At 44.2% G+C, this 13,050-nt stretch overlaps 1 pseudogene; it reads left to right on the top strand.

Moving 5' to 3' along the window:
• The first annotated feature begins 920 nt into the window (after positions 1 to 920).
• The window catches only part of LOC117441186 (tensin-3-like), a 21,105-nt pseudogene continuing 8,975 nt past the window's right edge, over positions 921 to 13,050 (top strand).

Here is a 13,050-nt window from a genome sequence, read left to right as displayed (position 1 = left end):
CGTATATACAAATTGTGTAAACGATAATACAAAAAGAAAGAGAAAAAACTAAGAAAAAAAGATAGGAAGTCCCCTACTTATTTATCTTACTGTTACTCTTATGTCCACTCATATTTGTATGTCACAAATACTGGAAACAGCTAACCCTTCACACAATTTACACGAAAACAACATTGAAAACATTAGTTTTTTCAGGGGGAAATGTATGTTTAAATGCTTTGACAATAAATATATACAAATATTTCATCTGTGGAAGCCGTGGCGCTGTAAAAAGCACGACCAATTATCTGCCTCGGCCCGCGGCAGATAACTGGATGGCCTACCTGCCTGTCAGCCTTCCATTTGTGCACAACATGGATGTATAATAAGGGTGCACAAACTTATCTCGTGCCCTCATTGGTCATGTGCGCGTTCCTGTGTGTTGGAGGAGGGGCTCTGTAAGGAAGTCTGAAGGAAGGGGCAGATATTTTTCGGTTGTCTACTTTCAAATTTTAATGCACTCGAGCTGGTTTCTCCATTCTTACCTACCTTTAAGCTTTTAGAAGCAAACTAGAAAAACGATTTGAAGCCTATACGACCAACAAAGCTTAACTGAATAAATAAACATACATGTGAGAAATCTTTAGAACCTAATACTTTTAAGGTTGTAGTTTTCCGTCCTTGTTAGAATCTGTGTTTCAGGTTAGTAGAGTTTTGCTGATGAGTAATGAAGTTACTATTTGAGCATTATGATTTGTTGGTTATTTATCATCACCTTCCTGTGGTTAAGGCCTAATGAAGATTTCCAGTAACTCAGCTTATGGTTCAGGTTAAAAATGTCCTGCAAACATCTGCTGACCTTCAGTGAAAATCCTCACTTCCCTAAAATGTCCATGACTTTCGTTCTCACACACACCCTGCATTTCACTTCCTGTAGGGCTCCCATGTGACCGAGATCAATCATGGAGGAACCCCAGCGAATCGATCTGACCTACATCACTGAACGCATCATCACCATCTTCTGCCCACCTGGATGTCCAGAGGAGATCTACCTGCAGAACCTGCAGGAGATCCTCCTCATGCTGCAGTCCAAGCATGGACATCACTACATGGTGAGAGGAGAGTGGAGGAAATATTACATTATTATATTTCAGCAAATCTCCTGCATTTAATGTTTTACTTCAGCAGAGAAAAAAAAGTATTTGTATCATTGAACTATACTGAGAGAGCAAAAAATGCAAGTAATTATTATGCATAATGGAACATTTCAGAATAATGTATTATGGATGCATTGTCAGCATATCACTATCACAGCTGGTAACAGGCTGGCGTATTTGTTTAAAACATTACATACTGAAAGGTAGTTAAATGAAAATACATCAGCTTTGATTAATATGTTGTGTTAACAATGTGAATTTGAAGAGTTACTAAGAACCCAAGGCTTTAAAATTAATCGTGAATAGTGAAGTACAATGTACAATATTCCTCTAAATGGCAGAGGAGTTTTAGAATAAAGTAGAATACCAAGCACTACTGAAGTAACGTTCAAGTACTGTTGGAGTGGGAGGGGTCTGAAACCCACCTCCAGCTCTGCGTGTCGTTTGGTGAGCTGGGTCAGATCATAAAAGAAGGAATTCAAAGCACCAGATACAGGGTTAAACAATAATCTGTTTTAATGATAAAAGGTCATAATATAATACAATACAATACAAGGAGTACTCCTGCCCTGGTTCGCGTGCTGTTTAGATCTTCGGTCTTTGCAGCAGGAGAAGAGAGACCGATCTAAAGACACAACAGACTTATATGCAAAAAAGAAAGGGGAGGAGGTGTGCCGGATTCTCCTCCCATAGAGTTCATTCATTGGTTGATATAAAAACGACGAGCTTCCGTAGCGAATCAGCGCGAGCCAGCCGAGGACCTGGAAACAAGAGTCTTTTTGTCACGATCTGTCTTTATGGTGTCTTGTCTAGATCTATTTTTGGTTTTCTGTCTGCGTTTTGTCTTGTTTAGATCTGTCTGTGGTTCCCTGTCGTTAGTTTCCCTGGTGTGTCTAATTTACCCGATTGTGTTCACCTGGTGTTCCTGTGTTTTCTCCTCCCTCCTCACCTGTGTCTTGTTTGTATGATTAGTCTTGTGTTTATTTAAGTTCTGGTTTTTCTGTTTGTCTTTGTCGGTTCGTCTTGTGTCATGACTAGTTCGTCTGTGAGTGTTCCGTTTTGTCTTTGTTTATCACCTAGCCTTGAAATAAAGGAATTTTCACTTTATTCTGCATTTGGGTCCTGCCTGCTTCACACACCGTAACTTTACGAACCGACCACAAATGGACCCAGCAGATGATCCATGGGAGGTTGAATTACAGCATTTAACCTTCTATCTGGCTTGCTGCTTCGATTGGTGGAAGGGAGCATCCAGTGTTCGGCAGAAGAGGGCCGCTCTAGTAGAGGCGCTCCGGTTGGCAGCAGAGAAACCATGTTTTGTTGAGTTCTTACCTGACTGGATTTTGGACTTCCTTCAAGCATGTGATTCCCGGCCTGCTAGCCCTAGGCATGCTAGCTCCATGTCTCCCAATTCCCAATCTGGCACCATACGCCTTGGTGGGTTCCGCCTGAAGTCAACCCGTGCTTCTGCCCCAGTTCCTGCTCCTGTCCAGGAGTCGTATTCCGGAACTCGTCTGGCTTATGGAGGTCCACGGAGTATTCAGGCGGCTGCTAAGAGGAGTCGTCGCAAGGCCAGGCTAGCAGCCTGAGACCCAACAGCCATGGTTCCGGCTCCAGTGCCGGCCCCAGCAGCCATGGTTCCGGCTCCAGTGCCGGCCCCAGCAGCCATGGTTCCAGCCCCAGTTCTGGCCCCAGCAGCCATGGTTCCAGCCCCAGTTCTGGCCAGAGCAGCCATGGTTCCAGCCTCAGTGCTGGCCCCAACAGCCATGGTTTCGACTCCAGCCCCTCGTCTCCGGCCGACGCCAGCTCCCCTTGTCCTGTCGGCGTACCGGCCGACTCCAGCACCTCGTCTCCTGCTGGCTCTCCAGCCAACGCCAGCTCCCTGAGTCCTGTCAGCATACCGGCCGACTCCAGCACCTCGTTTCCTGCTGGCTCTCCAGCCGACGCCAGCTCCCCGAGTCCTGTCAGCATACCGGCCGACTCCAGCACCTCGTCTCCTGCTGGCTCTCCAGCCGACGCCAGCTCCCCGAGTCCAGTCAGCATACCGGCCAACTCCAGCCCCCCGTGTTCTGTTGGCGAACCAACTCTCTCAAGTCACCCCTCCAGTTCCCTCTTGAGTCTCCTCTCGAGTCCCCTCTCGAGTCATCTCTCAAGTCTCCTCTCGAGTTCCCTCTCGAGCTACCTCTCGAGTCCCCTCTCGAGTCTCCTTTCAAGTCACCCCTCCAGTTCCCTCTCGAGTCTCCTTTCAAGTCACCCCTCCAGTTCCCTCTCGAGTTCCCTCTCGAGTCCACTCTCAAGTCTTCTCTCCAGTTCCCTCTCAAGTTCCCTCTCGAGTCCCCTCTCGAGTTCCCTTTCAATTCATCTCTCAAATCTCCTCTCGGGTTACCTCTCGAGTCCCTTCTCAAGACACTTCTCAAGTTCCTTCTCGAGTCCCCTCTCGAGTCCCCTCTCAAGTCTCCTCAAGTTCCCTCTCGAGTCCCCTCTCCAGTCACCTCTCGAGTTCTCTCTCTCGAGTCCCCTCTCACATCACCTCTCGAGTTCTCTCTCTCGTCCCCTCTAAAATCACCTCTCGAGTTCTCTCTCTCGAGTCCCCTCTCAAATCACCTCTCGAGTTCTCTCTCGAGTCCCCTCTCAAATCACCTCTTGAGTTCCCTCTCAAATCACCTCTTGAGTTCCCTCTCAAGCCCTCTCTCGAGTTCCCACTCAAGTCCCTACTCCTGTCCCGTTGGAAGTTCCGCTGGGGACCCTGCCAGTTCCTTGTCCTGTACCGTTGGGGGTCCCGCAGACTACTCTCCTGCCGGGGGTCCTGCCAACCCTTTGTCCTGTCTCGTTGGAGGTCCCGCCGTCTACTCACTGCCGGGGGTCCTGCCAATCCTATGTCCTGTGCCGTTGGAGGCCCCGCCGACAACCCTCCTGCCGGGGGTCCTGCCAATCCTATGTCCTGTGCCGTTGGAGGCCCCACCGACTACTCTCCTGCCGGGGGTCTTGCCAACCCCGTGTCCTGTCTCGTTGGAGGCCCCGCCGACTACTCTCCTGCCGGGGGTCCTGCCAATCCTATGTCCTGTGCCGTTGGAGGCCCCGCCGACTACTCTCCTGCCGGGGGTCCTGCCAACCCCATGTCCTGTTTCGTTGGAGGCCTCGACATTACATGTCTCGCCGGGGGTCCTGCCAACTCCTTGTCCTCTTCCGTGGGGAATCTTGCCGACACCTGTCCCACCGGCTCTGGTTACTGTCACGATCTGTCTTTATGGTGTCTTGTCTAGATCTATTTTTGGTTTTCTGTCTGCGTTTTGTCTTGTTTAAATCTGTCTGTGGTTCCCTGTCGTTAGTTTCCCTGGTGTGTCTAATTTACCCGATTGTGTTCACCTGGTGTCCCCGTGTTTTCTCCTCCCTCCTCACCTGTGTCTTGTTTGTATGATTAGTCTTGTGTTTATTTAAGTTCTGGTTTTTCTGTCTGTCTTTGTCGGTTCGTCTTGTGTCATGACTAGTTCGTCGGTGAGTGTTCTGTTTTGTCTTTGTTTATCACCTAGCCTTGAAATAAAGGAATTTTCACTTTATTCTGCATTTGGGTCCTGCCTGCTTCACACACCGTAACACTTTTACCATTTAAGGTAAAACAGACACATTGGGAGTCCGGCACGAACCTGCTCTGAATAACAAGCTCGTCATCTTGTGGAAACCTCCACACACCCACACATTTTGCAGACACTTCCCTCTCTGTGGCCCCCTCTCCCATTAGTTCAATATACACACAGTTTCACATACTTTTGGTATCTTAGGCTGCGGCCACACGAGGACGAAAACGGCTAAACGCATAGAATTAACGCAAACGCAATCGCAAACAAGCTTCCGTCCACACGCAATAGTTATCCGGATAGTGTCTGTCCACACGAGACCGCTCCGTTTAGCTCCAACCGCTGGAGAAGCTGCAGTACATATGCAGGAGCCTGTACGTGGCGCTGTAACTTCCTCCACAAAAGCAGCGAAGAAGCATGGTTGTCATGGTTGCCCTTCTGTTTATTCTCCGCGGTGGGGGCCGAGGGAACCGGGCAGAGTTTTTCGCCAGTCAACGTGTATTCAAGTTTAAATCTTCCGGACAAAATTATAAAAGTGCCGGTCAAAGGTCTTTGTTATTTATTGAGCTTTAAAACAAATGAATAACGACTCTATATAATATAATAATAAAATACACGGAGCCTCTCTTTTTCCTCCCTCTCTTCGGACAGCGTCAGTGTCTGTCTCATGAAGCAGCTCATCCAGTAATCAGTGACCCGGCCGACTGTAAAAATAAACATATTTATAACTAGTTTAGGGAGTTTGAGAGGTAATTAAAATAGCTAAGGGTGATGATCTGACTTGAAGTGTGTGTTTTGCTGCAGCGGGAGGAGCTGCAGGTGAGCAGAGCTGCGTGTCTCCGTCCTGTCAGATTAGACTTCACTCGCGTTTAGGTCCATATCGAGAGAAAGATAAATAATCTGAATTCAGGGTGCAGTTTACTTTGACGCGGGGGTGAGCAGCAGAGGTGGGGAGAGGCGGGGCTATTGCCTCGTCATTATTGCTGTAGATGTTGCCAGTGTTGGGAAAGTTCACTTTCTACATGAACTAGTTCAGTTCACAGTTCACACATTTTAAAATGAACTAGTTCAGTTCATAGTTCATAATTCAACATTTTGAACTAAAGTTAATGGTTTCAAAAATGAACTAATTTATAGTTCATAGTTATTTTTTCAATACGTTGCTGCGAGCTATTATTTGTCTCCTGTACGATGTTAATGGGCCATTTCAATGTTTACAATATCCTCAGAGGGCCGTACAAGTTATTGACCTCTGCTTAAAAAAACTAAAATCACAGCCCATTCATTTCATTCTGTGCAAAGAAAAAGCAACCTCTTAATCCAGATATCTCACCATGACTCACGCATGCATGCACGTGCACGGTGTGGCGTGACCACCAACACAGAAAGATATGGACACAAGATGTGTGCAAATGTATTTAGTTTCCTATCCATGTGAACATGATTTAAGTGGGGGGGACCTAACCTCCTCTAGGGGGGTCCGGGGGGCATGCTCCCCTGGCAAGATTTTTTGCACTTTGAGAGCAACATTAGGAGATCTATGGACACATCTCTCAACACCCAAACACAACTGTAAGCAGATGTTCTTTTAATTTATGGATATTTGACAAATCACTCCCCTTTGAAACTGTATTCTTCTTTATTAATAACTGTCATATAGTATTTTATACCTGTTTACTTTATTCTCTTGTTTTTTTTATAACTATAATGATCATATAAAGATGTGCCTTTACCTCACTGGTTGTAGACAAAGCTTCTTATATTCGTTAGCATAGCTAGCTAACCAGATGCTAATGATAACAACAAAGTTATTGACTGTATGACAGATGAGCAGATCGCCACTGGGCTTTCAACTAAAGACACAGACACGCAGAAACTGCGGCATGTGTATGGACTTATCGGTACTGCAATTTCTGAAGTGCTGGAGTGGCGTTCTGGTGCTCTCCGTCAGAACTGCACCCCTGTCAGTCGAGACATATACCACGTGATGACACGTTAGGCTCGTGTTGTGTTCAAGGACCCTGACCTTGGCCAGGAAAAACAGGCACTAGCTTGTTTAATTTTTTTGCGGTCTAGATTTCTTTAATTTTTTAATTTTTTGCGTGTGTTTATAAATTACCTCGAGGGCCGTACCAAATTGTCTCGCGGGCCGTATACGGACGGAGGCCGGAGGTTCCCCACCACTGCCGTGGAGTCTCACTCTGAGCGAGTGCTGCTGCAGCTGCTCTCGGCTTCGTCCATACTAATTCATTCATTCATTCATTCAATGCTCGCCGGTTCCGCGGTTCCACATTGTTTGTTGTGAGGAGTCTGATATATTTAGTATATTTATATTTTAGTGCGACAGCCAGGGGTGACAGGCGCGTACGCGTCACAGGCAGCTTGCTGTTGCCAGATTGGGTGGTTTTCCGCATTATTTTGAAGCCTGTTTACGGTGTGTTTTAACTGGGTTTTCGGCTGAAAGGCATATGAAATCTGGCACACTTTTGAACGCCGTTATAATACAGTGCTGAGAATGAACGCACTTTTGAACGCCGTTATACAGCGCTGAGAATGAACGCGTTCTCAATTACGTTCATCTAGCGGAAATACAGTACGTTCAGTTCACGTTCGCGCAAAATATGAACGCGTTCATGAACGATCGTTCATTGAACGCGTTCAGGTACATCACTGGATGTTGCACAAACAACTGTAGCATGGTCAATAGCGTCCGGAGCACGATAGCAACTCTGCGATCCGCCATTGTTGTTGTTGTTGGTGGCGAAACACTTCAGCAATGGCGCGGGGTAAGCGGAGGTGAGCAGAAGAGGTGGGGAGAGGCGGGGCTATTGCGCAATCACTATCAGTGATCTGAACATTTTCGGATAGGGCGTACACACGGAGCCGTTTGACCCCCCAGAGAGTTGCGTATGCCTTTCTATCCACCTTGGGACCCGTTATCGTTTCCTCAGTCGTTTAGTGCCGTATTCGGTCGTCCTCGTGTGGCCGAACGGTCTATATGACACTAAACAGTAACGCAAACGACCAAATTCGTCCTCGTGTGGCCGCAGCCTTAAAGAGCCTGTGACACGGTTTTCCCCCCATCATCCAAACCCATCAATTTGAGTACATATTGTCCCCTTGAAAACCGTTACTGAACTAATTTTGGATATTTGTACTTTGATAACCATTAATCTGCCCTTCAATGTTGACAATTTTCTGGATCTTCTCGCGGATTCTTCAAGTCCCGCCAAATGATGGGTGACGTCATTGCGGGCACAGCGCTCCAGCTGCACCGTTCAGGATCCCAGCATCTGCATGTAAACCTTTATATATATACAGTCAGATGTAAACGCACGACGGTGCACACAGCAGCAAGCTCAGACAGCGATGACAGGTTAATGTTGAACGTGTCTGAGAGCTCATATGAGGCTGAAGGATCGGTTTATGTTGTATCTGTTAGAAGTTTAGGAATGAGGTGCGTCAATATGGGCGATCATATGGTCATGTAGCCAGTGGTGGAATGGGACTAAAAATCATCCCGGGACTCTCGACCGGCCCACTTCGGTACCGCTAGTAAATTGTCAACGGGGGGAGCAGGGGATGTCAGGGGCGGCAGGTGCTGTAGATAGTACATGTAAATATGTAAATATTTGTGTCACTGCATCCTGGTAAAATACAAATATAATGTATAATGTCTGTGTCTTTGACATTAGCGCTGCTAGCCACCTGTGCCCTGTACTACGAAGCCAGTTCAACAGACCCTGGATATGTTTGAGTAACAAACAAACTAACAACAACAAACTAACAAACGAGATCTCGCTAAGCGGTCCTACGACGCTGGTTATCAACTCGGTAAATCAACTCGGTAAATCAAGCCAGGGTTTCTCTCTCCAGCTGAGAGCGCGTTCACGTCTAAGACACGAGTGGATCTGACTTTAATTACATTTGTCTCGAGTGTTTCGTCAACATAATGTGTTAAATAATACTTCTGCATACAGTCTGTGACACTGTGAGTGTTGCACGGCCAGATGAGGCTGGAGAAGCTGACTCAGATAAGGAAATATATGATATATTATGATATTATATGATCGATGATCTGATTGATGATGTAATATGAATGATAAGTGCGACACGTCGGCGTCTTCTCTGCATACGGCAGTTTAAACTGTATTTCCTTTATCCTGTAATGTGACTTGAGAGATTTAAACTCCGCACACTGAGTTGATCTCTTTTCTATAAACGCCGGAGGCGGGCAGCGTCAGGTAAAATAAGTTATTTAGCCTTCTCAAACCTGAGCGTCACGCGCCACCTATGGGGGATGTGCTAGTTACTTATCCGACCGGCCCACTTCGGTACCGGCCCATCGGGATTCGTCCCGATGGCCAGTCCGCCACTGCACCCAGCCCACGTAAACTGTCAACGGGGGGAGCCTCGCTGCGGGGAAACGGTGGACCTAGTGTCCCGATCGGAGTGGGAATAATAATAATAATCCGTGCATTTTATCCATTAATTTCCCCAACATTGTGGTAAAAAAAACACACGTTTAATCCATGTTGTTGGTGTACTACAACTACAAAAAGCATCGGTTTGTTTTCTCATCAGGAAATGCAGACCGGCTCAAACAAACGATTTTTAATCATCATCCTCACGATCATTTAATGTATCATATGTTCGCCTAATTGACATGAAAGCACTAATAAATGTAGTTTCATCCACTTGAGTTTACAACCACAAAAATAATCGATTTGTTTTTATATCACATCCGACGGGAGGAAATTCAGCAGCTCTCACTCCCGATTTGTAATCCAAATATAATCATCATCTTCACCACGATCATTTATGTTTATGTCGCCGAATTGACATGAAAGCACTGACGAATATGAATATACTGTAGTCAACTTCATTAAAACGTTATTAACGTGCCTAATCTCAGTAATTCACCATTTCTACGCATGACAACACACTTTGTCCGTGTTTGGCTCTCTCGCCGCACAGTGAAGCGTTCCCGCATTGACGTCACTTCCGGCTTCCCCCAAAACTTCAAAATGAGTCGAAGGAATTTCCCCGCGATGTTCGAAATTATTGATAGTTAACGGAACGGTATCGCTTTTTCTTTTTTAAACTGACGGTTCGAGATTACTAGTAGTAGTATTTCATTGCACAACAGTTGTTGGGATGCTGTCACAGGCTCTTTAAAGATATGTCCAAGATATAGTTTGTTTATAGTTGACTAATACAAGTAATACATGTAAATTACCTTAATATCAATAATAACGAGGAAAACATTACCTCTGCTCTCAAACAGCGAAACAGCAGAACCCTACATAAACATATACAGAGAACGCACACTCATTTTCCTTAGCATGTGTAACGCACACATTCATTCCAGAGATCTGAGCTATCTTCAAATAAGGACATTCCCTTGCTCACATCTTACTCCAAATACAATGGTTTTACTCTTCATATTTATTATACAGCCTATGTCTACTACAATGCACACACACACACACACATTCTATTCTCTGCTGTCTTCCAGCTGTTTGCATCCATATAAGGATATTTCCTCTCTCCACTTCTCCTAACAGGGAAGTTTTCACTCCTCATTTCTACAGCTTCTTGTTCAAGACAAACTGCTACTATTAAATACAAAGTAATTAAGTACACACATGAATATATAAAAACACACTTCTTATATATCAGGGGACATTAAAATGAATATACCAAGAATACGCTGTATTAAACTTTTTGCTGTATCACGTTACATCAATTTTCTTCAGTACACACACGATATTTTATGTTGCATATATATTTGAACAATTTAGATAATGATAGGCTTGAATGTTTCAACAGAAGATTGAATGACATTCAAAAGAGTCATTTTTTCAAAGCTGTTCTTTTGTTTTTCATGACTAAAATGTCTGCTTTCTTTAGCTCATCAACCTCTCACAGAAACATGAAACTCTCACCCAAAGGAATCACAAGGTAATACAAACACTCAAAAATACAAATTTAAGAGGTGAAATGTTGCAGTGAAATGGTGTCACAGTTTTTGGGGATTTGTCTGTCAGATTTTGGACACGGGTTGGGTGGATCTCCTCGCTCCTGACCTGGATCAGATGGTCAGTGTGTGCTCAACGATGAAGACCTGGCTGCAAACACATCCCAAACACGTCCTGGTGTTACACTGCAGGGTAACGTCACTGACTCCTCAGCACTCATTCCTCCACTTACTGTCTGAGAGTATTGAAAGTGAAACTCTCCTGTTTCTGTGGTTGTCCTGTACAGGGAGCTAAAGGCCGGCTCGGAGTTCTGGTGGCTTCTTACATCCACTTCAGCAACATGTCAGCCAGGTAACACTGATGCCATGTGAATTTATATAAGAGAAAAAGTATGCTCATCAAGAATTGAACTGTAGTTATTTGCAAACTAAAATAAATACGATGACAATTAACAACTCTGTCAAGACAACCAGGTTAGCAAGTCAGAGAGTCTGTATTAGCTTAATGCTAATATGGCTCATTTGGCCACAATGACACTGCTAGCATGCTGATGTAAACCATTGTCCTTGGTTTGCTTATAATTACCTAACACAAAAATATACCATCCGTTTCAGGTATTTGGTCGCCAAGTAAGGGCCATTTTATTGCAAACGATGGTGCTAGATTAAAGTTAGAGGACAGTAAATTAAATGACATTACATATAATTTAGCTGACGCTTTTATTGAAAGCTACTTAGAATAAGTGCAAAAATCATAAATAATCAAACTCCGAACAACAAGGAAGGTGCAGACATAGTCACTTCAAGCCCGATCATACCATAAGAAGTGCTGGTGAATTAGGTGAATAAGGCCCAAATTAACTCAACAAGTAGAGGTGGTTTTAGAAATCCATCCAATCTAATTCATCCAATAATTATTGAGATATTTCAGTCTGCACAGAAGTGGTGGGAAAAAAATGCTTGTGGCTAAAAATGTAAGAAAACAAAGCAGAACAAGAGAAAGATAGAGGCCCCTTGTAGCTTTCTGGTTAAAATTTGTAACATCAATACCTATATCAGATACAGAAATAATTGGAGTATGACATTGAAAGAAGATCAGTGCCAGTAGGACTAAGGTAAACTCTCTAGGGGATCTATGTATTTACCAAAACTGCATTTATTGCAATGCAATTTGGCACAGATCTTTCTGGTTCCCAAAGGGTGATTCCTAAAGATATACTGGTTACTGTTTGACGTGTTGGCAGATCAAAGAGCACTGACGGAACAATGGAGTGACCATTGGCTGATCTAATGCACGTCTCCAGCAGCCAAAGGGCAGGACGGCTGATTAAAGAGACTTTGAACTAGACTGTTATTTGATTTTCGGGCTGGGATCTTGTTGCTGTTGGGAACAAGTGAATGAATGAACTCTTAATTTACCTGCATGACAGAGTCTTGGCCTAGTAGACACAACACATTGTAACTGGAGTGTACTTTAAAACAAACATTCCAACCTTTGTGGTTAATGTGGTTAGATATCTTCTTTTTTATGGTTTGGATTGAAGCTGTTAAAAGTTAATAACATCCTCATTCACACGTCTAACCATAGGACGAAGGGAAAGGTCAGCTTGAGGCAGTTGTTGATAAAAATGAGGAACATTAGATGGATTTCTGCACAGTTGCAGTGCATGTGCTGTTAATGGCTCAACAGCTGACTCACTGTTACAAATATCAGATTGTGACCATTGTCCCTGATCCTAGTGCATGTATGCAAAGGTAAAAATAACCTAACAACACCACATTCATTTACTTTCCTCTATTGGTATCAAAGCATGCAGATGTACTGTAGTTTTCTTTGTTCTTGGAATCTGTCTGTGAAATGTATTCTGCCTTCTCAAAACAATGAAAGGGAATCAAATGTTTTTTTGTTAAAAGTGCAAATAAACACAAGTAACATTTGAACCCTTACTCTTTTTAATAATGTCCCTGTTATTCCTAACACACTACCATTTTCGTGTTTCATTTCTAACTTTTTAAAGGAAACACCCATCAATTTTAGACATCAAGGTATTTTCAAAGTGTTCTAGGAGTTATACTGCACAACATATGTTAACACAGTTGTATAAAACCTTTTAAGCTTGTGTTAATTTAGCTCTTTTATTTTCTTCCTGGAAGGGCCCTGAGGAATTCCAAAAATTCATCAAATAGACGTTCCGAATTCAAAGGACATTGCCAGTGACATACAGTGTTTGGTGTTGTGGACACTTCGACTAGATATTTAAATTACAATTCTGTGGTTGAGGAAACTAAATAATCACAAGGTCCAGTGCTTTTGATCATCTCGCCAGATCTTCATCTTAAAATCGAACCCCCAGTGGGG

This window comes from Pseudochaenichthys georgianus, unplaced genomic scaffold (assembly GCF_902827115.2).
Source record: "Pseudochaenichthys georgianus unplaced genomic scaffold, fPseGeo1.2 scaffold_1551_arrow_ctg1, whole genome shotgun sequence".
In the NCBI taxonomy this organism is placed as follows: Eukaryota; Metazoa; Chordata; class Actinopteri; order Perciformes; family Channichthyidae; genus Pseudochaenichthys; species Pseudochaenichthys georgianus.
Note: the sequence above shows the minus strand (reverse complement) of the source record. Positions and strands in the feature narration are given on the sequence as shown.